The 25,106-nt window shown below is 43.7% G+C and overlaps 1 long non-coding RNA gene across 1 annotated transcript; it reads left to right on the forward strand.

Annotated features, from left to right (window-relative positions):
* Positions 1–9,382: 9,382 nt before the first annotated feature.
* LOC137839819 (uncharacterized) lies at positions 9,383–15,683 on the forward strand. The gene is made up of 2 exons (XR_011086110.1): positions 9,383–12,311; positions 12,389–15,683. It is a non-coding gene; the product is annotated as an uncharacterized lncRNA (long non-coding RNA).
* Positions 15,684–25,106: the final 9,423 nt, after the last annotated feature.

Here is a 25,106-nt window from a genome sequence, read left to right on the forward strand (position 1 = left end):
GTTTTGGGTGCATTTTTAATTTTATTGCTTAAATTGCATTTACTCGACGAGCTGAGCACGTTTTCTGAAATGTGCTCCTCCCGTCACTCTGGTTGGGTGCGCATAGTAAAAAGTGCTCTTGGCAGCCAGAGAGTGCCGCGTTGACCACTGCGCATGAAGAAATAACCACCTGCAACGTTTGGTTTAGGTTTTGGGTGCATTTTTAATTTTATTGCTTAAATCGCATTTTCTCGACGAGCTGAGCACGTTTTCTGAAATGTGCTCCTCCCGTCACTCTGGTTGGGTGCGCATAGTAAAAAGTGCTCTTGGCAGCTAGAGAGTGCCGCGTTGACCACTGCGCATGAAGAAATTACCACCTGCAACGTTTGGTTTAGGTTTTGGGTGCATTTTTAATTTTATTGCTTAAATCGCATTTTCTCGTCGAGCTGAGCACGTTTTCTGAAATGCGCTCCTCCCGTCTCTCTGGTTGGGTGTGCATCGTAAAAAGTGCTCTTGGCAGCTAGAGAGTGCCGCGTTGACAACTGCGCATGAAGAAATAACCACCTGCAACGTTTGGTTTAGGTTTTGGGTGCATTTTTAATTTTATTGCTTAAATCGCATTTTCTCGTCGAGCTGAGCACGTTTTCTGAAATGCGCTCCTCCCGTCACTCTGGTTGGGTGTGCATAGTAAAAAGTGCTCTTGGCAGCTAGAGAGTGCCGCGTTGACCACTGCGCATGAAGAAATAACCACCTGCAACGTTTGGTTTAGGTTTTGGGTGCATTTTTAATTTTATTGCTTAAATCGCATTTTCTCAACGAGCTGAGCACGTTTTCTGAAATGTGCTCCTCCCGTCACTCTGGTTGGGTGCGCATAGTAAAAAGTGCTCTTGGCAGCTAGAGAGTGCCGCGTTGACCACTGCGCATGAAGAAATAACCACCTGCAACGTTTGGTTTAGGTTTTAGGTGCATTTTTAATTTTATTGCTTAAATCGCATTTTCTCGACGAGCTGAGCACGTTTTCTGAAATGTGCTCTGTTAGAGATTTGCTCACTCCAACTTATTTTGCAAGAACGAAACAGGAGACAGGCAAGTTCTTTTGTACACCTGCAGGTGGAGAGTCCATTCGTCGCTGTCTGAACAGCGATTATCGAATGAAGTCTGAACTCTCCTTCCTGCAAGGGCATATTTATTAGGAGGAACAGAGTGGGGGTGAGAGTGGGGGTCAGAGTAGACAAATGGCCGAAGCCCCTGGCTGATCAAAGCACAGCAGGGGGTCCTTCACGATGTTGTGTGAACTAAACAACTTTGATTGCTTCCTCTGCAGCTAGTCACTTTGTTCTACTACTTTTGTTAAGACAGGACAGGCGAGTTTAAGTATTACAGGTTACATTCCAACATAATCATAGGATCAAGATAACCTGGAAAACCCTAACATCTCCCTCCTGTTTTATCATATGATTATGTCACCCCAAACAACAAAGACAAGTAAGAAAAAAACACATATATATGTATAATGAAGAAAGAAGAATAGGAAAAATAAAAACAACAAACAATGATAGCAACACTTTCCAGTGAAGATGAGGCATTACCTTAATACCCCAGATCAAACTTATTGTGTAAGCGAAAAACCTGCTGGCCAGATGTTATTAGCAGGAAAATTCTTACACGGCCCCGTCGCCACAGGCGGCCAGAATGCTATGAATAACAAAAAATAAAAAGAAAAACACAGAAACAGTACATCATTGTATCCATCACTTGTGAAGCATTTTCGATGGTCAAATCAACAAGTTTCCGTAATACATGCTCAACAGAACAGCATCTACGCAATCCACGTCTCATTATCATTATCACATCTGTCACGTCTAAGAAGTTGTATATGTGCCCGTGTTTTCGTCAGCTGATGATGTTCTAGTCTGTAGGTGAGGTCTGTCACACACACCGGCGCACACACTCGTGTCCAGTTGGCAGGCAGCATCGGACAACTCTTGTGACCACAAAACCATGATCCGTACTGAACAGGCACGTGCACTCATAGGATGCAGGTGAGGCAGTGCCTCTGAACTTCTGAATGAAGTAGGTCCCGTCCGATGGTGCAGCCATGTTGGTAGTAGAGCCCTTACACCTTGAAAACGGCTCTCTCATCCTGGCACACAGCGGTGATGTCCAAAGCTCCCATCCAGTTTCCTCCTGGAGAGCAGTCATCGTTAATGCATTTGTGGGTCCTGCAACCTTGGGTGCAACATGTGTAGTCAGCAAGACTTGGAATGGTCCCTCCCGTCGTGGCTGGCCCAGTTCCTTCCTTTGATGACCTCGATGTAGACCCAGTCTCCTGGATTGATGGGGTTGTCGACCTGTGAGGAGGAAAGATCAAGCGGCAGTAAATTTGTCTTTGACACAGTTTGAGCGTCCTGTTCATATAATCTGCCAAGGACTGCTCTTCATCTGTTGTTTGCAACTCTCGTAGTCAATTGTAGTGCCCATTTAACTGGCAAATAGGAATGTTTGCGGGAAGAGTTTGAACACTTCCTAATGATTCCCTTTAACCAAAAACTATTTATGACAGGGGCGTTCCCATTTATTGCCTCCTGGTTTAAAAGAGATTGTCTTATCCATGCCTTCTTTGTCCTCACACGCTCGCACCCACACAGGGTGTGAACACACACACACACACACACACGCACCCACGCAGACAAAGAGATTCTAATCCATCTCTCATGTAGCTTCTCTTGATAGAATCTCCTATTGGTAAATATATAGCAGACGTTTTAGCATATAATCCCATACTCTGCTCTCTCACTTCTACTTTTTCATGTCGGTGCAGTCGTAGGTGGCCCCTATTGCAGTCATTGTCTTGTTAACTGTCGCCGTGTGGCTCCTATGCATGACTGTGTGAATGTCAAAAATTGAACGTACCTAACTTTCTGACCATCCAACCTCCACTGTGGTGCAAAAAACTTACTATTGTATTGAGTAGGTACATTGAGCAACCTAGCTTCCTCCTGACTGCCAAATGTCCTGTTCTAAAATTTATATAACTCGACCTCTACGTCTTAAGCTTGATGAGCCAAAATATAAGATCTTGCTCTTGTTTCCTACCGTTTTAGTCTATTTGTTTTATCCAAATCCGTTCAATCTCTGATTATAATCTGTAACCCTACGTATTTTTCAAATTTTTATTTATTTATTTATCAAATCTCCTCAGTTCTGTCAAACTCAGTGCACAATGAACCTCCCTTCCACTTTGAACCAAGCTCCACCAAATTTGGGAACGCCGTAGCAAGGAGTGCGATTTGGTTGTCAGACACTCCAAGTCCATATCTTTTTGCCGCACTTCACCCTATCAAGTTGGTGTTCTTTTGTTGTTGCTTCAGAGCGACCCCATCCATCACTCTTGAATGAGTCCATTGTTCAAATGAGTCAATTTTCATCATTGTGAGTTCCTCCGCTTTTCACTGTCTTTTCCGTCCCCGAGGATGTTGTATTTCCTCCGGAGTGTACTTGTCCTCCTCCAAGCACAACAGCAGTCTTTTCTTGTCCTTCGCCAAAGGTCAAAGGTGCTTCAGAGCCAGGCACCATTTTGTAGTTGTTCACGGCTGCAGGCGAAGTCTCGGATTGGGTTTCAGGGACTCTGACACTGAGAATGACAAGCTGGGACGTAAAAACTTGTAAGACTATTTCCAAATGTAGCTGCTTCCATCAATTTGCTGGTAATGTTTATTTACCAAACTTCAAATTCTCCTAATAACAGCGGTCTCGTTTTTATATCGTAAATCCTGCAACTCATCCTATTTTTGAGCTACATTTTATCTATAGTTCCAATTTAATCAGACAGTATGTTGTCTTCTGTATCATTATTGAAGATCAACTCATCGAGGTCTGCTTTCCACATCAAGCCCTGATCTGTATGTCTTGACCTCTCACATGTTATTGTCATGCTTGCTCAAAAATGTGATTTAGAGTATGGTGCTGTGAATTCTCAATCTCCCCAATGAAATTGGATCCCACCTCGTAGTTCTTATCTTTCCCATGTTCCTGTTAGCCTGCAATTGTCCAAATCAAAAATGTTTTCTTTTAACTGTCTTTCTTGTGAACCTCTAAATCTCTCGTGTTGCTAAACTATCTACACCAGAACAAAAAATTTACCACAATATAACACCAAATGTATTCTAAAATTCATTGTCATAAAGTGTTGTATTATTACTATCTTCCACTATCTGTCCTAGTCCTACTCACTCCCCCCCTTCTGAGGCTTGGCAACGCCCATGCCTCACACCTTGACAAACTTTTTGGGAGAATGCGTTCTTTACTACATACGATTCCATCATCATTTAATTTGACTTTCTTTCCAAAACGCTTCTCAATTTCTCAGTTCACACATCTTCTACATGTGTTACTGGTTCTCCAGTTTTTTTTTTTTTTTTTTTTTTTTTTTTTTTTTCTAGTTAATTATCAATCCAAAAGCTACGTGTTTCTTTCTAACATTCAACCTGCTCAAAATCATTCTTTCATCAAAGTCGCTCTACTAATTTTCCATAGTAGTTGCCAACAACTTCAACCATTCAACCTGTAATTTCTTTTCATTCAGGCTATCATTCATCAATGTTCATTTGCATCTCACACGCCGTCTCCAAAAAGGAGTCTTTCTATCACATTGGTCCCAATTCATCCAAGCTCACCACACAACATTCATATATCATTTCCAACTCAGGTTTCCTGGTAGAACAATCCACCAATTCAAAAAAACTTAACTAAAACAAACAATTGGCAAATTAATCTGAATTTTTTTTTTTTTTTCCTTTGTTTTTAAATTTGAAGAACTCAATCTCTCAGATTTAGCTTGCATTTAGAATTTTGCATAATCTTATAACACAACCAATCAATTATTCCTATTAAATGTAGCATTGCAAAATCTTAAATTCACAATTTAGCTTCTTCCAATTCCTGAAAGCATGTTCTGTCTTTTTTTTTTTTTTCTTCTTTCTTCGAATTTCTCATGTGGGCTCGACACTTAACATGCACTAGTGTGGATTAGTTTCTGCTTGCAAACAGATTTCTCTCTTTTTCCTCTCATTTTTATCTTCCAAAATCATTTCTGTTCTGCGGTGCAAATTGGATAGACCACAGTCTAGCAAAATTTTTTTAATACTAAAACTTTAGCCAATGTTCATCATTTTAACATATACGCACACACATGCACAGCTCTCGCATGCAAAAGGTAGGTCTCAGCCACAATGATTCGTCACAGGCTGGCCATTTCCCGTGGTCGATCATGAGCTGGTCCCTCCCATGCACACGAGGACAGCACATTCTAATTTTATTTATTTATCTTCTAGAAGCAAGTTGCATTTCTTTACCACTTGATTTGCATATTTTAACTTCAGTGTAACACAATTTGAGCTCTAGTCATTTGTAATTTGGGCATACAAACAGCATTGTCATACTTCTTGGATGGACAGGATTTCTAATAATCTAAAAAAAATTCTAATAATCTGACAATGACATGTTTTGCTGTCATATGGGCATCTATTCTTTCTTTCTCTGTATGAGCATAAGCGGTCAAAGAGGAGGAAGCTTGTCATGCTAAACATTTGGCTTCTCCTCTGCTCTTTCCTCCACCCTTTGATTGATATTGTTTTGCAAAACGACACTCTCGTGCGAAGTGTCCTCGTCTCCCACAGTTCCAACAGTTGTCAGAATCTCGTGGGGGTTTTGAATTATATGGCGGCCTGCGACCTTGTTGGCCTCTACCTCTCCCTCTGCCTAGCTGGGACCCTTGGAAGAAGACTGTTGTATCTTCATCTAGTTCATCATCATCATTGTCTAGATGAAATACATCAGAACTTTTGCCTTTTTTGATCACTTTTTCAGCATGTCTGGCCCATTGCATAGTTGTTGTCACACTTGCAACATCCACTTCCACCAAATGTTTCCTCACCCAGTTGCCTATTTCAGGGCGGAAATTAGTGAGGAGCGCATTTTTAAGCTGTTGTTGATAAGCACTCTCAGCTGTATCATTGAATGGGATGCCACTATGCACCCTGAATTCTTTTTCAAATCTATTAAGAAATCTACTTGCCATGAACTTCTCGTTTTAAAGAAGAGCAGAGCAAGAGAATTACCGTTCCTATTTCCCATCTTAATTTTAGTAGCTTAAGGTTTTACAATTTTTTTTCAATTTTTTTTTTTTTTTTTTCTTTGAGGATCCTCAATGCAGGTTTAAATTGACCTTTCAACAAATTACTAGCCTGTTTTTTTTGCCATGGATCAACGCTAGAACTGCTTTTTAGTCATTTTATCCTACCAGTCACACACTCAATCACACTAACTCCAGCGCTTTTTTAGGCCTCATGGCTCGGACAAACCAAAGCCGTATCTCATAGCTCGGATAAACCAAAGCCGAATCTCATAGCTCGGACAAACCAAAGCCGAATCTCATAGCTCGGACAAACCAAAGCCGAATCTCATAGCTCGGACAAACCAAAGCCGTATCTCATAGCTCGGACAAACCAAAGCCGTATCTCATAGCTCGGACAAACCAAAGCCGTATCTTTAGCGCTTTAACTTACTTGTCCCCTGGTTCGTTGCACCGCCGGATCCCGTCAATCCACCTCTGTCAGACGAAGGCAGACCTAAGATGCTGGCCCAGCGAAGAATTCTCTTCCCAGGACTTTCTTTTCCAGGTCCTCCTAATGGACGCTGGCTTGTCGACAATGCAGCACGTCCTCCTTCGCCGGTCAGATGGTGGGTATGAGGATCCCGGGTTTCGGCACCAAAATGTTAGAGATTTGCTCACTCCAACTTATTTTGCAAGAACGAAACAGGAGACAGGCAAGTTCTTTTGTACACCTGCAGGTGGAGAGTCCATTCGTCGCTGTCTGAACAGCGATTATCGAATGAAGTCTGAACTCTCCTTCCTGCAAGGGCATATTTATTAGGAGGAACAGAGTGGGGGTGAGAGTGGGGGTCAGAGTAGACAAATGGCCGAAGCCCCTGGCTGATCAAAGCACAGCAGGGGGTCCTTCACGATGTTGTGTGAACTAAACAACTTTGATTGCTTCCTCTGCAGCTAGTCACTTTGTTCTACTACTTTTGTTAAGACAGGACAGGCGAGTTTAAGTATTACAGGTTACATTCCAACATAATCATAGGATCAAGATAACCTGGAAAACCCTAACATGCTCCTCCCGTCACTCTGGTTGGGTGTGCATAGTAAAAAATGCTCTTGGCAGCTAGAGAGTGCCACGTTGACCACTGCGCATGAAGAAATAACCACCTGCAACGTTTGGTTTAATGTTTTGGGTGCATTTTTAATTTTATTGCTTAAATCGCATTTTCTCGACGAGCTGAGCACGTTTTCTGAAATGTGCTCCTCCCGTCACTCTGGTTGGGTGTGCATAGTAAAAAGTGCTCTTGGCAGCTAGAGAGTGCCGCGTTGACCACTGCGCATGAAGAAATGACCATCTGCAACGTTTGGTTTCGGTTTTTGGTGCATTTTTAATTTTATTGCTTAAATCGCATTTTTTCGACGAGTTGAGCACGTTTTCTGAAATGTGCTCCTCACGTCACTCTGGTTGGGTGCACATAGTAAAAAGTGCTCTTGGCAGCTAGAGAGTGCCGCGTTGACCACTGCGCATGAAGAAATGACCATCTGCAACGTTTGGTTTAGGTTTTAGGTGCATTTTTAATTTTATTGCTTAAATCGCATTTTCTGGACGAGCTGAGCACGTTTTCTGAAATGTGCTCCTCCCGTCACTCTGGTTGGGTGCGCATAGTAAAAAGTGCTCTTGGCAGCCAGAGAGTGCCGCGTTGACCACTGCGCATGAAGAAATGACCACCTGCAACGTTTGGTTTGGGTTTTAGGTGCATTTTTAATTTTATTGGTTAAATCGCATTTTCTCGACGAGCTGAGCACGTTTTCTGAAATGCGCTCCTCCCGTCACTCTGGTTGGGTGCGCATAGTAAAAAGTGCTCTTGGCAGCTAGAGAGTGCCGCGTTGACCACTGCGCATGAAGAAATAACCACCTGCAACGTTTGGTTTAGGTTTTGGGTGCATTTTTAATTTTATTGCTTAAATCGCATTGTCTGGACGAGCTGAGAACGTTTTCTGAAATGTGCTCCTCCCGTCACTCTGGTTGGGTGCGCATAGTAAAAAGTGCTCTTGGCAGCTAGAGAGTGCCGCGTTGACCACTGCGCATGAAGAAATGACCATCTGCAACGTTTGGTTTAGGTTTTAGGTGCATTTTTAATTTTATTGCTTAAATCGAATTTTCTGGACGAGCTGAGCACGTTTTCTGAAATGCGCTCCTCCCGTCACTCTGGTTGGGTGCGCATAGTAAAAAGTGGTCTTGGCAGCTAGAGAGTGCCGCGTTGACCACTGCGCATGAAGAAATAACCACCTGCAACGTTTGGTTTAATGTTTTGGGTGCATTTTTAATTTTATTGCTTAAATCGCATTTTCTCGACGAGCTGAGCACGTTTTCTGAAATGTGCTCCTCCCGTCACTCTGGTTGGGTGCGCATAGTAAAAAGTGCTCTTGGAAGCTAGAGAGTGCCGCGTTGACTGCTGCGCATGAAGAAATGACCATCTGCAACGTTTGCTTTAGGTTTTAGGTGCATTTTTAATTTTATTGCTTAAATCGCATTTTCTCGATGAGCTGAGCACGTTTTCTGAAATGTGCTCCTCCCGTCACTCTGGTTGGGTGCGCATAGTAAAAAATGCTCTTGGCAGCGAGAGAGTGCCGCGTTGACCACTGCGCATGAAGAAATAACCACCTGCAACGTTTGGTTTAATGTTTTGGGTGCATTTTTAATTTTATTGCTTAAATCGCATTTTCTCGACGAGCTGAGCACGTTTTCTGAAATGTGCTCCTCACGTCACTCTGGTTGGGTGCGCATAGTAAAAAGTGCTCTTGGCAGCTAGAGAGTGCCGCGTTGACCACTGCGCATGAAGAAATATCCACCTGCAACGTTTGGTTTAGGTTTTAGGTGCATTTTTTATTTTATTGCTTAAATCGCATTTTCTCGACGAGCTGATCACGTTTTCTGAAATCTGCTCCTCCCGTCACTCTGGTTGGGTGCGCATAGTAAAAAGTGCTCTTGGCAGCTAGAGAGTTCCGCGTTGACTGCTGCATATGAAGAAATAACCACCTGCAACGTTTGGTTTAGGTTTTGGGTGCATTTTTAATTTTATTGCTTAAATCGCATTTTCTCGACGAGCTGAGCACGTTTTCTGAAATGTGCTCCTCCCGTCACTCTGGTTGGGTGCGCATAGTAAAAAGTGCTCTTGGCAGCTAGAGAGTGCCGCGTTGACCACTGCGCATGAAGAAATAACCACCTGCAACGTTTGGTTTAGGTTTTGTGTGCATTTTTAATTTTATTGCTTAAATCGCATTTTCTCGACGAGCTGAGTGTTAGGGTTTTCCAGGTTATCTTGATCCTATGATTATGTTGGAATGTAACCTGTAATACTTAAACTCGCCTGTCCTGTCTTAACAAAAGTAGTAGAACAAAGTGACTAGCTGCAGAGGAAGCAATCAAAGTTGTTTAGTTCACACAACATCGTGAAGGACCCCCTGCTGTGCTTTGATCAGCCAGGGGCTTCGGCCATTTGTCTACTCTGACCCCCACTCTCACCCCCACTCTGTTCCTCCTAATAAATATGCCCTTGCAGGAAGGAGAGTTCAGACTTCATTCGATAATCGCTGTTCAGACAGCGACGAATGGACTCTCCACCTGCAGGTGTCTAAAAGAACTTGCCTTGTCTCTTGTGGTTCTTGCAAAATAAGTTGGAGTGAGCAAATCTCTAACATTTTGGTGCCGAAACCCGGGACCCTCATACCCATCATCTGGCTGACGGAGGACGACGCGCTGTACACCGTCGACGGGCCAGCGTCCACTAGCCGGACCTGGTAAAGAAAGACCTGGGAAGGAAATTCTTCGCTGGGCCAGCATCTTAGGTCTGCCTTCGTCTGACAGAGGTGGATTGACGGGACCCGGCAGTGCAACGAACCAGGGGACAAGTAAGTTCTTGAAATTGTGTTGTGTTGTTAAACGCGTAACACATAGAGGTGCACGGGAGATAGCTTGGGTTCAAGTCCCAGTGGAAGAAACAGGCTAAGAAAGGCAGAGCTTCTTTTTCGTTCATCGAAGAAGTGTGTAGACTCTTCTTTGTCTGTTTTTCCGAGCTGAGGGATCTGGCTTGGGTTAAAGTCCCAGTGGAAGGAACGTGCTAAGAAACACGGAGCTTCTTTTTTGTTAATCAAAGAAGGGCGTAGATTTTTCTTTGTATGTTTTTCCAAGCCAAAGAATAGCTTGGGTTCAAGTCCCAGTGGAAGAAACGGGCTAAGAAAAACAGAGCTTCTTTTTCTTAATTGAAGAAGGGCGTAGATTTTTTCTTTTGTCCGTTTTTCCAAAGCTGTTTGGGAGGGTTTTACACCCATCCCTGGATAGGCCTAAAAAAGCGCTGGAGTTTGTGTGATTGAGTGTGTGACTGGTAGGATAAGTTGACTAAGAAGCAGTTCTAGCATTGATCCACGGCAATAATACAGGCTAGTGATTTGTTGAAAGGTCAATTTAAACCTGCATTGAGGATCCTCAAAAAAAAAAAAAAAAAAAAAAAAAAAAAAATTGTAAAACCTTAAGCTACTAAAATTAAGATGGGAAATAAAAACGGTAAATCTCTGCCTCTTGACGGAGATGAGAAGTACATGGCGAGTAGATTTCTTAATTGCATGCAATATATGCCGAAGTGGAAGAAAAAGTATGGAGTAGAAGGGAAGTTGAGAGTTGAAGTGTGGAAGATAGTTGTTGATGTTTTGGAAGAGAGTGTGGATAAAAAGAAAAATGGACTGCAAAAGAAAAGAAAAGAAAGAGAATTGGATTGTGCTAAAGTGTGGTTGAAAGCTTCACAAGAAAGAAGAGAACAAATCCAAAAGACAAAAGATAGAAAGTTGAAAAGTGATGAGGCCGCCATTCAATTGAGATTTGAAAAAGAATTCAGGGTGCATAGTGGCATCCCATTCAATGATACAGCTGAGGGTGCTTATCAACAACAGCTCAAAAATGCGCTCCTCACTAATTTCCGCCCTTAAATAGGCAACTTGGTGAGGAAACATTTGGTGGAAGTGGATGTTGCAAGTGTGACAACAACTATGCAATGGGCCAGACATGCTGGAAAAGTGATCAAAAAAGGCAAAAGTTCTGATGTATTTCATCTAGATAATGATGATGATGAACTAGATGAAGATACAACAGTCTTCTTCCAAGGGTCCCAGCTAGGCAGAGGGAGAGGTAGAGGCCAACAAGGTCGCAGGCCGCCATATAATTCAAAACCCCCACGAGATTCTGACAACTGTTGGAACTGTGGGAAACGAGGACACTTAGCAAGAGTGTGTCGTTTTGCAAAACAATATCAATCAAAGGGTGGAGGAAGGAGCAGAGGAGAAACCAAATTTTTAGCATGACAAGCTTCCTCCTCTTTGACCGCTTCTCAAATTGTGTTACACTGAAGTTAAAATATGCAAATCAAGTGGTAAAGAAATGCAACTTGCTTCTAGAAGATAAATAAATAAAATTAGAATGTGCTGTCCTCGTGTGCATGGGAGGGACCAGCTCATGATCGACCACAGGAAATGGCCAGCCTGTGACGAATCATTGTGGCTGAGACCTACCTTTTGCATGCGAGAGCTGTGCATGTGTGTGCGTATATGTTAAAATGATGAACATTGGCTAAAGTTTTAGTATAAAAAAAATTTGCTAGACTGTGGTCTATCCAATTTGCACCGCAGAACAGAAATGATTTTGAAAGATAAAAATGAGAGGAAAAAGAAATCTGTTTGCAAGCAGAAACTAATCCACACTAGTGCATGTAAAGTGTCGAGCCCACATGAGAAATTCGGAAAAAAAAAAAAAAAAAAAAAAAAAAAAAAAAAAAAAAAAAAAAAAAAATGACAGAACATGCTTTCAGGAATTGGAAGAAGCTAAATTGTGAATTTAAGATTTTGCAATGCTACATTTAATAGGAATAATTGATTGGTTGTGTTATAAGATTATGCAAAATTCTAAATGCAAGCTAAATCTGAGAGATTGAGTTCTTCAAATTTAAAAACAAAGAGAAAAATTCAGATTAACTTGCTAGTTGTTTGTTTTAGTTAAGTTTTTTTAAATTGGTGGATTGTTCTACCAGGAAACCTGAGTTGAAAATGATATATGACTGTTGTGTGGTGAGCTTGGATGAATTGGGACCAATGTGATAGAAAGACTCCTTTTTGGAGACTGCGTGTGAGATGCAAATGAACATTGATGAATGATAGCCTGAATGAAAAGAAATTACAGGTTGAATGGTTGAAGTCGTTGGCGACTACTATAGAGAATTAGTAGAGCGACTTTGATGAAAGAGTGATTTTGAGCAGGTTGAATGTTAGAAAGAAACACGTAGCTTTTGGATTGATAATTAACTAGAAAAAAAACTGGAGAACCAGTAACACATGTAGAAGATGTGTGAACTGAGAAATTGAGAAGCGTTTTGGAAAGAAAGTCAAATTAAATGATGATGGAATCATATGTAGTAAAGAACGCATTCTCCCAAACAGTTTGTCAAGGTGTGAGGCATGGGCGTTGCCAAGCCTCAAAAGGGGGGGAGTGAGTAGGACAGATAGTGGAAGATAGTAATAATACAACACTTTATGACAATGAATTTTCGAATACATTTGGTGTTATATTGTGGTAAATTTTTTGTTCTGGTGTAGATAGGTTAGCAACACGAGAGATTTAGAGGTTCAAAAGACAGACAGTTAAAAGAAATTTTTTGATTTGGACAATTGCAGGCTAACAGGAACATGAGAACGATAAGAACTACGAGGTGGGATCCAATTTCATTGGGGAGATTGAGAATTCACAGCACCATACTCTAAGTCACATTTTTGAGCAAGCATGACAATAACATGTGAGAGGTCAAGACATACAGATCAGGGCTTGCATAAATAGTTTTTGGTTAAAGGGAATCATTAGGAAGTGTTCAAACTCTTCCCGCAAACATTCCTATTTGCCAGTTAAATGGGCACTACAATTGACTACGAGAGTTGCAAACAACAGATGAATGAGCAGTCCTTGGCAGATTATACGATCAGGACGCTCAAACTGTGTCAAAGACAAATTTACTGCCGCTTGATCTTTCCTCCTCACAGGTGGACAACCCCATCAATCCAGGAGACTGGGTCTACATCAAGGTCATCAAAAGAAAGAAATGGGCCAGCCCGCGGTGGGAGGGACCGTTCCAAGTTTTGCTTGCTACTCCCACGGCAGTAGAAATCTCTCAACGGCCCAGCTGGATTCACCTCAGCCACTGCAAGTTGCAGAGAGTGCTGGACCCCTAATTCGGAGTGGTGGGGAAGGCTGACTACAAAGGGGCCCTGTCGTTTAGGGCGAGGCGTCTCAATGTTGGTGAAGAATTCATCGATCCCCACTCCGCTAGGCGAGGGGATGTCCCAGTGTCTCTGCCATCCTAGTAGCAACGGGGCTCCATATGCCAGATGGATCCTCTGCTGCGTTGTGGTTGGAGCGTGCTATGGTCTATTGACTCATCTGAACAGACCAAATGACAATGTTGCCCGTGGTAAACGATGGTCACATGATGAGAACTTTGAAGACTGGTCATGGGACCCCACAAACCCATACGAAACCAACACTTGGTACCGATATGTCAGGTTCACTGTGAGAGCTCACACACAGGAGGGATGCTATGTGTGTTCGAAACTCCCCCCTTCCTCCACGCAAGTTCGCTTGGAGGCCAGAGCAATGAATGCCACTGAAGCAAAATGTATGGCATCCATGGGAGGAGTTGGATATCAGCACCGTGCCGTCACAGTCAAAGATGCTGACCCTTACCGCCCTGGACTTGCTGACGGTGCCTGTGATCAGCTGTTCTGGACAAATCTCAATGTGACTGTTAAAGGACGAACAATACCACAAGTGGCCTACACAGAGAGACCAGCTGGAGTGAATTACACATGTTACATCCAAGGTAACAAGACCCACGTCTGCATTAACGACGACTGCTCTCCAGGAGGAAACTGGATGGGAGCTCTGGACATCACCGATGAGTGTCAAGATAAGAGAGCCATTTCAGGTGGGGAGGGCTCTCCAACCAACATGGCTACACCATCGAACGGAACATACTTCATACAGAATGGCTGGTGGCTTTGTGGTCACAAGGTTTATCCGATGCTGCCCGCCAACTGGACAGGAGTGTGTGCACCAGTGTGGGTGACAGACCACACCTACAGGATACGACACCATTTGTTGACAGGAGCACGTAACTCTACTGGACGTCGACGCAGAGCAGTTACAACCTTTGACCCTCATGACCCTGTCTGGGGTGTGAACGTTCCAGAGGACCATAAAGTATGGTCTGCCGGAGACAAAGTTGTCCTTGCGCTCTTCCCTCAGATTGGGGTTGGGAAACTATCGCTCTTCATCGAGACACTGAACTATCGTTTTCAATCCTTTGTGAATCTCTCGCTGCAAGTCAACGATGGACAAAATAGAGAGATTCAGGCTATCAGACTGATGGTCTTGCAAAACAGGATGGTTCTGGACTTGTTGACGGCAGCACAAGGTGGTGTGTGCCACATCATTGGGACTTCCTGTTGCACATACATACCAGGAGAAAATGACACCCACATCAACGACGCCATGAATTCACTGAAGAACTTACAGCAGGCCATGTCTAATGACAAGGTCCCACATCAGTTTGATTTCTTTTCGTGGTTTTTCTCTGGCAACTGGTGGCAACTGCTTTTGAAATTGCTGTCTCCTGTGCTTGTTGTGCTGGTGGTGTTGTGCTCGTTTACGACCTGCGTTATCCCATGTTTGAAGTCTGCTGTGTCGAAGTTTGTGTCCTCTACTGTAGCCCAAGTTCATATACAACTTCTTAGAGATGACGGATGTGATGACGATAATGACACGTGGATTGCGTAGATGCTGTTCTGTTGAGCATGTTTTACAGAAACTTGATGATTTGACCATCGAAAATGCTTCGCAAGTGATGGATACAATGATGTACTGTTTCTGTGTTTTTCTTTTTATTTTTTGTTATTCATAGCATTCTGGCCGCCTGTGGCGACGGGGCCGTGTAAGAATTTTCCTGCTAATAACATCTGGCCAGCAGGTTTTTCGCTTACACAATAAGTTTGATCTGGGGTGTTGAGGTAATGCCTCATCTTCACTGGAAAGTGTTGCTATCATTGTTTGTTGTTTTTATTTTTCCTATTCTTCTTTCTTCATTATACATATATATGTGTTTTTTTTCTTACTTGTCTTTGTTGTTTGGGGTGACATAATCATATGATAAAACAGGAGGGAGATGTTAGGGTTTTCCAGGTTATCTTGATCCTATGATTATGTTGGAATGTAACCTGTAATACTTAAACTCGCCTGTCCTGTCTTAACAAAAGTAGTAGAACAAAGTGACTAGCTGCAGAGGAAGCAATCAAAGTTGTTTAGTTCACACAACATCGTGAAGGACCCCCTGCTGTGCTTTGATCAGCCAGGGGCTTCGGCCATTTGTCTACTCTGACCCCCACTCTCACCCCCACTCTGTTCCTCCTAATAAATATGCCCTTGCAGGAAGGAGAGTTCAGACTTCATTCGATAATCGCTGTTCAGACAGCGACGAATGGACTCTCCACCTGCAGGTGTCTAAAAGAACTTGCCTTGTCTCTTGTGGTTCTTGCAAAATAAGTTGGAGTGAGCAAATCTCTAACACTGAGCACGTTTTCTGAAATGTGCTCCTCCCGTCACTCTGGTTGGGTGCGCATAGTAAAAAGTGCTCTTGGCAGCTAGAGAGTGCCGCGTTGACTGCTGCGCATGAAGAAATAACCACCTGCAACGTTTGGTTTAGGTTTTAGGTGCATTTTTAATTTTATTGCTTAAATCGCATTTTCTCGACGAGCTGAGCACGTTTTCTGAAATGTGCTCCTCCCGTCACTCTGGTTGGGTGCGCATAGTAAAAAGTGCTCTTGGCAGCTAGAGAGTGCCGCGTTGACCACTGCGCATGAAGAAATAACCACCTGCAACGTTTGGTTTAGGTTTTGGGTGCATTTTTAATTTTATTGCTTAAATCGCATTTTCTCGTCGAGCTGAGCACGTTTTCTAAAATGCGCTCCTCCCGTCACTCTGGTTGGGTGTGCATAGTAAAAAGTGCTCTTGGCAGCTAGAGAGTGCCGCGTTGACCACTGCGCATGAAGAAATGACCATCTGCAACGTTTGGTTTAGGTTTTAGGTGCATTTTTAATTGTATTGCTTAAATCGCATTTTCTCGACGAGCTGAGCACGTTTTCTGAAATGTGCTCCTCCCGTCACTCTGGTTGGGTGCGCATAGTAAAAAGTGCTCTTGGCAGCTAGAGAGTGCCGCGTTGACTGCTGCGCATGAAGAAATTACCACCTGCTACGTTTGGTTTAGGTTTTGGGTGCATTTTTAATTTTATTGCTTAAATCGCATTTTCTCGTCGAGCTGAGCACGTTTTCTGAAATGCGCTCCTCCCGTCTCTCTGGTTGGGTGTGCATCGTAAAAAGTGCTCTTGGCAGCTAGAGAGTGCTGCGTTGACCACTGCGCATGAAGAAATAACCACCTGCAACGTTTGGTTTAGGTTTTGGGTGCATTTTTAATTTTATTGCTTAAATCGCATTTTCTCGTCGAGCTGAGCACGTTTTCTGAAATGCGCTCCTCCCGTCACTCTGGTTGGGTGTGCATAGTAAAAAGTGCTCTTGGCAGCTAGAGAGTGCCGCGTTGACCACTGCGCATGAAGAAATAACCACCTGCAACGTTTGGTTTAGGTTTTGGGTGCATTTTTAATTTTATTGCTTAAATCGCATTTTCTCAACGAGCTGAGCACGTTTTCTGAAATGTGCTCCTCCCGTCACTCTGGTTGGGTGCGCATAGTAAAAAGTGCTCTTGGCAGCTAGAGAGTGCCGCGTTGACCACTGCGCATGAAGAAATAACCACCTGCAACGTTTGGTTTAGGTTTTAGGTGCATTTTTAATTTTATTGCTTAAATCGCATTTTCTCGACGAGCTGAGCACGTTTTCTGAAATGTGCTCCTCCCGTCACTCTGGTTGGGTGTGCATAGTAAAAAATGGTCTTGGCAGCTAGAGAGTGCCGCGTTGACCACTGCGCATGAAGAAATAACCACCTGCAACGTTTGGTTTAATGTTTTGGGTGCATTTTTAATTTTATTGCTTAAATCGCATTTTCTCGACGAGCTGAGCACGTTTTCTGAAATGTGCTCCTCCCGTCACTCTGGTTGGGTGTGCATAGTAAAAAGTGCTCTTGGCAGCTAGAGAGTGCTGCGTTGACCACTGCACATGAAGAAATGACCATCTGCAACGTTTGCTTTAGGTTTTGGGTGCATTTTTAATTTTATTGCTTAAATCGCATTTTCTCGACGAGCTGAGCACGTTTTCTGGAATGTGCTCCTCCCGTCACTCTGGTTGGGTGTGTATAGTAAAAAGTGCTTTTGGCAGCTAGAGAGTGCCGCGTTGACCACTGCGCATGAAGAAATAACCACCTGCAACGTTTGGTTTAGGTTTTGGGTGCATTTTTAATTTTATTGCTTAAATCGCATTTTCTGGACGAGCTGCGCACGTTTTCTGAAATGTGCTCCTCCCGTCACTCTGGTTGGGTGCGCATAGTAAAAAGTGCTCTTGGCAGCTAGAGAGTGCCGCGTTGACCACTGCACATGAAGAAATAACCACCTGCAACATTTGGTTTGGGTTTTAGGTGCATTTTTAATTTTATTGCTTAAATCGCATTTTCTCGACGAGCTGAGCACGTTTTCTGAAATGTGCTCCTCCCGTCACTCTGGTTGGGTGCGCATAGTAAAAAGTGCTCTTGGCAGCTAGAGAGTGCCGCGTTGACTGCTGCGCATGAAGAAATAACCACCTGCAACGTTTGGTTTAGGTTTTAGGTGCATTTTTAATTTTATTGCTTAAATCGCATTTTCTCGACGAGCTGAGCACGTTTTCTGAAATGTGCTCCTCCCGTCACTCTGGTTGGGTGCGCATAGTAAAAAGTGCTCTTGGCAGCTAGAGAGTGCCGCGTTGACCACTGCGCATGAAGAAATAACCACCTGCAACGTTTGGTTTAGGTTTTGGGTGCATTTTTAATTTTATTGCTTAAATCGCATTTTCTCAACGAGCTGAGCACGTTTTCTGAAATGTGCTCCTCCCGTCACTCTGGTTGGGTGCGCATAGTAAAAAGTGCTCTTGGCAGCTAGAGAGTGCCGCGTTGACCACTGCGCATGAAGAAATAACCACCTGCAACGTTTGGTTTAGGTTTTAGGTGCATTTTTAATTTTATTGCTTAAATCGCATTTTCTCGACGAGCTGAGCACGTTTTCTGAAATGTGCTCCTCCCGTCACTCTGGTTGGGTGTGCATAGTAAAAAATGCTCTTGGCAGCTAGAGAGTGCCGCGTTGACCACTGCGCATGAAGAAATAACCACCTGCAACGTTTGGTTTAATGTTTTGGGTGCATTTTTAATTTTATTGCTTAAATCGCATTTTCTCGACGAGCTGAGCACGTTTTCTGAAATGTGCTCCTCCCGTCACTCTGGTTGGGTGTGCATAGTAAAAAGTGCTCTTGGCAGCTAGAGAGTGCTGCGTTGACCACTGCACATGAAGAAATGACCATCTGCAACGTTTGCTTTAGGTTTTGGGTGCATTTTTAATTTTATTGCTTAAATCGCATTTTCTCGACGAGCTGAGCACGTTTTCTGGAATGTGCTCCTCCCGTCAGTCTGGTTGGGTGTGTATAGTAAAAAGTGCTTTTGGCAGCTAGAGAGTGCCGCGTTGACCACTGCGCATGAAGAAATAACCACCTGCAACGTTTGGTTTAGGTTTTGGGTGCATTTTTAATTTTATTGCTTAAATCGCATTTTCTGGACGAGCTGCGCACGTTTTCTGAAATGTGCTCCTCCCGTCACTCTGGTTGGGTGCGCATAGTAAAAAGTGCTCTTGGCAGCTAGAGAGTGCCGCGTTGACCACTGCGCATGAAGAAATAACCACCTGCAACGTTTGGTTTAGGTTTTGGGTGCATTTTTAATTTTATTGCTTAAATCGCATTTACTCGACGAGCACGTTTTCTGAAATGTGCTCCTCCCGTCACTCTGGTTGGGTGCGCATAGTAAAAAGTGCTCTTGGCAGCTAGAGAGTGCCGCGTTGACTGCTGCGCACGAAGAAATAACCACCTGCAACGTTTGGTTTAGGTTTTAGGTGCATTTTTAATTTTATTGCTTAAATCGCATTTTCTCGACGAGCTGAGCACGTTTTCTGAAATGTGCTCCTCCCGTCACTCTGGTTGGGTGCGCATAGTAAAAAGTGCTCTTGGAAGCTAGAGAGTGCCGCGTTGACTGCTGCGCATGAAGAAATGACCATCTGCAACGTTTGCTTTAGGTTTTAGGTGCATTTTTAATTTTATTGCTTAAATCGCATTTTCTCGATGAGCTGAGCACGTTTTCTGAAATGTGCTCCTCCCGTCACTCTGGTTGGGTGCGCATAGTAAAAAATGCTCTTGGCAGCGAGAGAGTGCCGCGTTGACCACTGCGCATAAAGAAATTACCACCTGCAACGTTTGGTTTAGGTTTTAGGTGCATTTTTAATTTTATTGCTTAAATCGCATTTTCTCGACGAGCTGAGCACGTTTTCTGAAATGTGCTCCTCACGTCACTCTGGTTGGGTGTGCATAGTAAAAAATGCTCTTGGCAGCTAGAGAGTGCCGCGTTGACCACTGCGCATGAAGAAATAACCACCTGCAACGTTTGGTTTAATGTTTTGGGTGCATTTTTAATTTTATTGCTTAAATCGCATTTTCTCGACGAGCTGAGCACGTTTTCTGAAATGTGCTCCTCCCGTCACTCTGGTTGGGTGTGCATAGTAAAAAGTGCTCTTGGCAGCTAGAGAGTGCCGCGTTGACCACTGCGCATGAAGAAATGACCATCTGCAACGTTTGGTTTCGGTTTTTGGTGCATTTTTAATTTTATTGCTTAAATCGCATTTTCTCGACGAGTGGAGCACGTTTTCTGAAATGTGCTCCTCACGTCACTCTGGTTGGGTGCACATAGTAAAAAGTGCTCTTGGCAGCTAGAGAGTGCCGCGTTGACTACTGCGCATGAAGAAATGACCATCTGCAACGTTTGGTTTAGGTTTTAGGTGCATTTTTAATTTTATTGCTTAAATCGCATTTTCTGGACGAGCTGAGCACGTTTTCTGAAATGTGCTCCTCCCGTCACTCTGGTTGGGTGCGCATAGTAAAAAGTGCTCTTGGCAGCCAGAGAGTTCCGCGTTGACCACTGCGCATGAAGAAATGACCATCTGCAACGTTTGGTTTAGGTTTTAGGTGCATTTTTAATTTTATTGCTTAAATCGCATTTTCTGGACGAGCTGAGCACGTTTTCTTAAATGTGCTCCTCCCGTCACTCTGGTTGGGTGCGCATAGTAAAAAGTGCTCTTGGCAGCTAGAGAGTGCCGCGTTGACCACTGTGCATGAAGAAATAACCACCTGTAACGTTTGGTTTAGGTTTTGGGTGCATTTTTAATTTTATTGCTTAAATCGCATTTTCTCGACGAGCTGAGCACGTTTTCTGAAATGTGCTCCTCCCGTCACTCTGGTTGGGTGCGCATAGTTAAAAGTGCTCTTGGCAGCTAGAGAGTGCCGCGTTGACCACTGCGCATGAAGAAATAACCACCTGCAACATTTGGTTTGGGTTTTAGGTGCATTTTTAATTTTATTGCTTAAATCGCATTTTCTCGACGAGCTGAGCACGTTTTCTGAAATGTGCTCCTCCCGTCACTCTGGTTGGGTGCGCATAGTAAAAAGTGCTCTTGGCAGCTAGAGAGTGCCGCGTTGACTGCTGCGCATGAAGAAATAACCACCTGCAACGTTTGGTTTAGGTTTTAGGTGCATTTTTAATTTTATTGCTTAAATCGCATTTTCTCGACGAGCTGAGCACGTTTTCTGAAATGTGCTCCTCCCGTCACTCTGGTTGGGTGCGCATAGTAAAAAGTGCTCTTGGCAGCTAGAGAGTGCCGCGTTGACCACTGCGCATGAAGAAATAACCACCTGCAACGTTTGGTTTAGGTTTTGGGTGCATTTTTAATTTTATTGCTTAAATCGCATTTACTCGACGAGCACGTTTTCTGAAATGTGCTCCTCCCGTCACTCTGGTTGGGTGCGCATAGTAAAAAGTGCTCTTGGCAGCTAGAGAGTGCCGCGTTGACTGCTGCGCACGAAGAAATAACCACCTGCAACGTTTGGTTTAGGTTTTAGGTGCATTTTTAATTTTATTGCTTAAATCGCATTTTCTCGACGAGCTGAGCACGTTTTCTGAAATGTGCTCCTCCCGTCACTCTGGTTGGGTGCGCATAGTAAAAAGTGCTCTTGGAAGCTAGAGAGTGCCGCGTTGACTGCTGCGCATGAAGAAATGACCATCTGCAACGTTTGCTTTAGGTTTTAGGTGCATTTTTAATTTTATTGCTTAAATCGCATTTTCTCGATGAGCTGAGCACGTTTTCTGAAATGTGCTCCTCCCGTCACTCTGGTTGGGTGCGCATAGTAAAAAATGCTCTTGGCAGCGAGAGAGTGCCGCGTTGACCACTGCGCATGAAGAAATTACCACCTGCAACGTTTGGTTTAATGTTTTGGGTGCATTTTTAATTTTATTGCTTAAATCGCATTTTCTCGACGAGCTGAGCACGTTTTCTGAAATGTGCTCCTCACGTCACTCTGGTTTGGTGCGCATAGTAAAAAGTGCTCTTGGCAGCTAGAGAGTGCCGCGTTGACCACTGCGCATGAAGAAATATCCACCTGCAACGTTTGGTTTAGGTTTTAGGTGCATTTTTTATTTTATTGCTTAAATCGCATTTTCTCGACGAGCTGAGCACGTTTTCTGAAATGTGCTCCTCCCGTCACTCTGGTTGGGTGCGCATAGTAAAAAGTGCTCTTGGCAGCCAGAGAGTGCCGCGTTGACCACTGCGCATGAAGAAATGACCACCTGCAACGTTTGGTTTAATGTTTTGGGTGCATTTTTAATTTTATTGCTTAAATCGCATTTTCTCGACGAGCTGAGCACGTTTTCTGAAATGTGCTCCTCCCGTCACTCTGGTTGGGTGCGCATAGTAAAAAGTGCTCTTGGAAGCTAGAGAGTGCCGCGTTGACTGCTGCGCATGAAGAAATGACCATCTGCAACGTTTGCTTTAGGTTTTAGGTGCATTTTTAATTGTATTGCTTAAATCGCATTTTCTCGATGAGCTGAGCACGTTTTCTGAAATGTGCTCCTCCCGTCACTCTGGTTGGGTGCGCATAGTAAAAAATGCTCTTGGCAGCGAGAGAGTGCCGCGTTGACCACTGCGCATGAAGAAAAAACCACCTGCAACGTTTGGTTTAATGTTTTGGGTGCATTTTTAATTTTATTGCTTAAATCGCATTTTCTCGACGAGCTGAGCACGTTTTCTGAAATGTGCTCCTCACGTCACTCTGGTTGGGTGCGCATAGTAAAAAGTGCTCTTGGCAGCTAGAGAGTGCCGCGTTGACCACTGCGCATGAAGAAATATCCACCTGCAACGTTTGGTTTAGGTTTTAGGTGCATTTTTTATTTTATTGCTTAAATCGCATTTTCTCGACGAGCTGATCACGTTTTCTTAAATCTGCTCCTCCCGTCACTCTGGTTGGGTGCGCATAGTAAAAAGTGCTCTTGGCAGCTAGAGAGTGCCGCGTTGACTGCTGCATATGAAGAAATAACCACCTGCAACGTTTGGTTTAGGTTTTGGGTGCATTTTTAATTTTATTGCTTAAATCGCATTTTCTCGACGAGCTGAGCACGTTTTCTGAAATGTGCTCCTCCCGTCACTCTGGTTGGGTGCGCATAGTAAAAAGTGCTCTTGGCAGCTAGAGAGTGCCGCGTTGACCACTGCGCATGAAGAAATAACCACCTGCAACGTTTGGTTTAGGTTTTGTGTGCATTTTTAATTTTATTGCTTAAATCGCATTTTCTCGACGAGCTGAGCACGTTTTCTGAAATGTGCTCCTCCCGTCACTCTGGTTGGGTCCGCATAGTAAAAAGTGCTCTTGGCAGCTAGAGAGTGCCGCGTTGACTGCTGCGCATGAAGAAATAACCACCTGCAACGTTTGGTTTAGGTTTTAGGTGCGTTTTTAATTTTATTGCTTAAATCGCATTTTCTCGACGAGCTGAGCACGTTTTCTGAAATGCGCTCCTCCCGTCACTCTGGTTGGGTGCGCATAGTAAAAAGTGCTCTTGGCAGCTAGAGAGTGCCGCGTTGACCACTGCGCATGAAGAAATAACCACCTGCAACGTTTGGTTTAGGTTTTAGGTGCATTTTTAATTTTATTGCTTAACTCGCATTTTCTCGACGAGCTGAGCACGTTTTCTGAAATGTGCTCCTCCCGTCACTCTGGTTGGGTGCGCATAGTAAAAAGTGCTCTTGGCAGCTAGAGAGTGCCGCGTTGACCACTGCGCATGAAGAAATAACCACCTGCAACGTTTGGTTTAGGTTTTGGGTGCATTTTTAATTTTATTGCTTAAATCGCATTTTCTCGTCGAGCTGAGCACGTTTTCTAAAATGCGCTCCTCCCGTCACTCTGGTTGGGTGTGCATAGTAAAAAGTGCTCTTGGCAGCTAGAGAGTGCCGCGTTGACCACTGCGCATGAAGAAATGACCATCTGCAACGTTTGGTTTAGGTTTTAGGTGCATTTTTAATTTTATTGCTTAAATCGCATTTTCTGGACGAGCTGAGCACGTTTTCTGAAATGTGCTCCTCCCGTCACTCTGGTTGGGTGCGCATAGTAAAAAGTGCTCTTGGCAGCTAGAGAGTGCCGCGTTGACCACTGCGCATGAAGAAATAACCACCTGCAACGTTTGGTTTAGGTTTTGGGTGCATTTTTAATTTTATTGCTTAAATCGCATTTTCTCGACGAGCTGAGCACGTTTTCTGAAATGTGCTCCTCCCGTCACTCTGGTTGGGTGCGCATAGTAAAAAGTGCTCTTGGCAGCTAGAGAGTGCCGCGTTGACCACTGCGCATGAAGAAATTACCACCTGCAACGTTTGGTTTAGGTTTTGGGTGCATTTTTAATTTTATTGCTTAAATCGCATTTTCTCGTCGAGCTGAGCACGTTTTCTGAAATGCGCTCCTCCCGTCTCTCTGGTTGGGTGTGCATCGTAAAAAGTGCTCTTGGCAGCTAGAGAGTGCCGCGTTGACCACTGCGCATGAAGAAATAACCACCTGTAACGTCTGGTTTAGGTTTTGGGTGCATTTTTAATTTTATTGCTTAAATCGCATTTTATCGTCGAGCTGAGCACGTTTTCTGAAATGCGCTCCTCCCGTCACTCTGGTTGGGTGTGCATAGTAAAAAGTGCTCTTGGCAGCTAGAGAGTGCCGCGTTGACCACTGCGCATGAAGAAATAACCACCTGCAACGTTTGGTTTAGGTTTTGGGTGCATTTTTAATTTTATTGCTTAAATCGCATTTTCTCAACGAGCTGAGCACGTTTTCTGAAATATGCTCCTCCCGTCACTCTGGTTGGGTGCGCATAGTAAAAAGTGCTCTTGGCAGCTAGAGAGTGCCGCGTTGACCACTGCGCATGAAGAAATGACCATCTGCAACGTTTGGTTTAGGTTTTGGGTGCATTTTTAATTTTATTGCTTATATCGCATTTTCTCGACGAGCTGAGCACGTTTTCTGGAATGTGCTCCTCCCGTCACTCTGGTTGGGTGCGCATAGTAAAAAGTGCTCTTGGCAGCTAGAGAGTGCCGCGTTGACCACTGCGCATAAAGAAATAACCACCTGCAACGTTTGGTTTAGGTTTTGGGTGCATTTTTAATTTTATTGCTTAAATTGCATTTACTCGACGAGCTGAGCACGTTTTCTGAAATGTGCTCCTCCCGTCACTCTGGTTGGGTGCGCATAGTAAAAAGTGCTCTTGGCAGCCAGAGAGTGCCGCGTTGACCACTGCGCATGAAGAAATAACCACCTGCAACGTTTGGTTTAGGTTTTGGGTGCATTTTTAATTTTATTGCTTAAATCGCATTTTCTCGACGAGCTGAGCACGTTTTCTGAAAT

This window comes from Syngnathus scovelli, chromosome 21, assembly GCF_024217435.2.
Source record: "Syngnathus scovelli strain Florida chromosome 21, RoL_Ssco_1.2, whole genome shotgun sequence".
NCBI classification, from domain to species: Eukaryota; Metazoa; Chordata; class Actinopteri; order Syngnathiformes; family Syngnathidae; genus Syngnathus; species Syngnathus scovelli.